The sequence below is a fragment of the Ostrinia nubilalis genome, chromosome 18, assembly GCF_963855985.1.
Source record: "Ostrinia nubilalis chromosome 18, ilOstNubi1.1, whole genome shotgun sequence".
Classification (NCBI taxonomy): domain Eukaryota; kingdom Metazoa; phylum Arthropoda; class Insecta; order Lepidoptera; family Crambidae; genus Ostrinia; species Ostrinia nubilalis.
The window spans coordinates 9489926-9493950 of NC_087105.1; the positions used below are offsets into that span (position 1 = coordinate 9489926).

At 35.8% G+C, this 4025-nt stretch overlaps 1 long non-coding RNA gene across 1 annotated transcript; it reads left to right on the top strand.

Annotated features, from left to right (window-relative positions):
* Positions 1–2237: 2237 nt before the first annotated feature.
* Positions 2238–3821, top strand: LOC135080414 (uncharacterized). The gene is made up of 3 exons (XR_010259006.1): positions 2238–3046; positions 3154–3383; positions 3566–3821. It is a non-coding gene; the product is annotated as an uncharacterized LOC135080414 (long non-coding RNA).
* Positions 3822–4025: the final 204 nt, after the last annotated feature.

Below are 4025 nucleotides of genomic sequence, written 5' to 3' on the forward strand. Positions count from 1 at the left end.
TTAATGAGCTCTTTCAAACGGTACCAATAATAAGTTACAGAATAAACTGGATCTATCTGAAAATTCAATGTTTCCAGCTTCCATACTAAATGTATGCCAGACACACAATATTAGAAGTGTAATTTTTTTAATTTAATAATAAATACTTAAAATAAACTCGTAAATTGTATTCCTATTTTAAATTATTAATGAAAAACATTGGTTTTAGGCTTTACTTGCTATAATATTGTCAAGAGATGAGTGTCATGACTGTGGTAGTACTAAATGTATGGAAGAAGGAAACATTGAATTTTTGGTTAGATCCAGTTTATTCTGTAACCTATTATTGATACCATTGGATAGAGCTTGTGAAGCACTTTTAGAATCAGTAATCAGTTTTACGATATCATATGTAGTTTTTAAAATAATGTGACTTTACCAAATGTATGGAAGCTGGAAACATTGAAGTTTCGGATAGATCCAGTTTATTCTGTAACCTATTATTAATACCGTTTGATAGAGCTCATGAAGCACTTTCAGGATCAATAACTAGTTTATTGATATCTTGTATAGTTTAGAAATAATCGAGTGAGATCACTTATCGTTTCCACCCTGTATAGTTTTATTAGTATATCAACGGCATTAAAAAATAAATAGTATAGTTAGTTCTTCTGTGTTCGAAACACGAATCCAGAAAGTACATTATAGGAGAGGAATACATTGCAAATAGTTGGTACAGTATCAGTATCGGCGCGCCGACAGTTGTTCGTCGGCGGCGGCGGCGTGAAAAAATTCGCGGCGGCGGCGGCGCGCCGGCGTGGCGCCCACCTCTAGGCCAGGGTGGCACGTCATATACGCGCATGCCCTGCACGACATGTCTTTTCATGGGTCGTCGTCGTGTAACCCAACCCAACAAAGCGAAAATACGACTAAGTAAGTAAGGCGTTGGAAGAAAGATGCTGTTTGATACCAAAATCTTGGAGGATTGAAACATTATCTGGTTAGTTCTGCAACGTTATCGAATACATAATCCAGTAGGCCTAGAAAGCAGGACGACATAAACTTTTATCGAAGCAGTTCACGATAAGCCCATACATTTGTCGACTAAAATTGTCGATAAGATTTTATCATGACGCACAACCGAGGCACTGTTTTCAACGATAACAAGTATCTCATTAATGAAGCGGAGAAAAATTCTTTCGCGGTAAAATATTCAGAACATGCTGGTGCTTCTGAACTAGCCCAGTGATGGAAAATAAAATTATAATTTATAATTAGCCATACAACCGGCTACTATCAAGGCAGTTGCAGTTTGAATAATATCATTACCCTGGTTATAAATTACGTTTTAACCAATGTTCATCTCGCCACGTGTTGGAAACTAATTGGTTAGAAACACTACAAATCACTTGACATACTTTTACTGTCAAAATGTTCCCACAGATTGTGAAGCAAATCTGTGACGTCACATGTTTGACAACTAAATTATTAATTTATAAATTGAAACGGGACTATTCCCACCTCTCGTTCCCACCACTGCAACTCCTGTGTAGCCAGGATCTACAGCTTGACCGCCACAAAAACCCAACCAATGAAGGTCAAGTTTGTCCCGGGGGAAAGTTAAACTGTCATTGGACCCGCAACGAAATTAATCAGAAGAACATAGGAGGAGTTCGAAATTAAGGTTCGACTTCCCTCCATTGCAAAGCGGATGACAGGTGACAAACAAAGGTTTAAAACCTTTAAGAAAAAGATTATGCACCACGGACAATAAATTAAATTAAGGGGGCCTATCTTATGAGCAATTAGCAACTACCTGCCAATAATATTTTTCACAAAATCGCTTAAAAGCACGGAAATTTTTCCTTGTCGCGACAAGATCGGTGTAATAAATTGCGGAAACAGATGTATGTTGTATTGAATTAAGCATTATATCACGTTCATGTTTCCAAAGATCACACTCCCACAAGATATGATGGGCAGACTGCTCATGACTGACATCATCAGTGGAACACTCGCAAAAAGGAGACGGAACTAGTTTGAATTCGTGAAGTTTATGTTATAAATTGAAAGTAACCATCTATATTTAAAAGTTATGAATATAAGTTTATTATGAGTGTAACCAACATGGAAAGGACAATGTTCATTTCTGGCCTGGCGTGGACAAGCTGCTAATGAAAATATGAATTTGCCAAAATTTTTTAATTAATTTTTAAAGTATTCACTTGGTGTAACTTTGTATCAATTTGCTTTTATAAAAATCCAATTTAAATAGTACTTTATGTGATAATTACAACTTCCTGTCTTTAACACTCAATTCAGTGTTGCCAAAATGAATCTTATCGGTAAGAATCGATTCATATCGATTGTTTTTCGACTATGACAATTAGTATTTTTTTAAATACGTATTCATTAAAATGACATTTATAAAACCTTTTTAATATTCCAATAACACTACCAAAAATATTTAAATAACTAAATGAAACCTTATTTCACACACACCTTATTATACACCTTATTTTGAGTCATCAAAAAATACAATCGATTTTTATATCGATTATTTTTATTCATCACGACATTATTAGCATGGCAACACTGAAAATATTGTCACAGCTGTTTATCTGTCATTCGCTTTGTTTTGTATTTTTCATCGTGAGTGTTGTTTAGTTCTCAAAACCAAGTCTTTGCCAAAATAAAAGCAGAAGAGTGTTGTATAAGTTTCCCTTTTGACGACTTTATTTTTTTGACCATGGTCCTCGATGCTCCCCTTCCCGATGACCCTGGCATACTCTCGAACTACGAATCTCGCTCAACCAATGACCAATGGCTCACTTTCGGACATCGAACCTTGCCCAAACGCCGACCACGGCTTACGTATGGACTCCGACCCGAGCCCCAATGTTGACCCCAGCCCGATTTTGGATAATGCAACCAGAAATTCCTCAATCTCATGAGGAACCTATGATATGTATCAATTGTGTAGCTGACATGATGCAGAGGAGGCGACATAGCCTAGAGCTTATTTAAGTTCAGTTGGTTATAATGTCAGTGGATGACTCCTCAGCTGGTAAGTTATTGAATGAGCGTGTGGATTTGTTGAATACCTTTTACAATGTATTTGATCAACTACCTTTACCGTAGATTACCATAATCCTAATAAAACTTTTTTTTTAGATTGATAACAGCAGTGTATGTTGTCACTAATGTTGGACCGTGGCCACGGTGTGGCTCTGCACCAATCAAGGACAAATAATATTTCAAATGAAGAAGCAACCACTAGCACTGGTCACAGTTAACGTGGATTGTCTTTGTTACAAATACGTTCCATAGACTGCATATTAACACGGAAAGAGAATCACATATTCGAAAATAATGTAATAATGGAACAGATTTCACCTCGTCAAGTAAGTTTTTTCATAATTATTTTCATTATATTTTATTAAAGAAATTGGCTTGATATATTTTAACAAAGTGTATATTTTTTTCTATACAAATACTTCTTACTGATAAATAAAAATTGACATCACATCTCAATATCTTAAAGAATGAATTTTGAATGATACCATAATTAATTTCTTTGTTTCAGCTGCGGGGATCTGACCAAATATGTCATCCCTGATGGCAGTGAGCTGATCGAGCTGCTACACATGCTGTGGAGCCCCAACAAACACATGATGGGACGAGGATTCATTTGCCCTTTTATTGGCCGAATAACAGTAGGTTGCTGTGCTCATGTTATGACAATTTTGTGGTTTTTGAGCGGGGCAAGGTATCAGGAACATGTATTTCCACCTGCCTAGTTCCTAGACAATATTTTATTGACCCATGAGTCAGATTAAAATAATAATAATAAAAAAAATGGTGTTTTATATTGCTTCTAACCTTTCTAGTCTTAAGCAAAAAAAAATTTTTTTATGGACTTGGATACAAAATGATATTTATATTCTGTTTCTTACTGGTATAGACTATTTAATAAATAACAAATTACATGCTGTAATGTCTGTCCACCTCAGGCCAAAGGTCCCATACTAAGTGGGCATAACCCT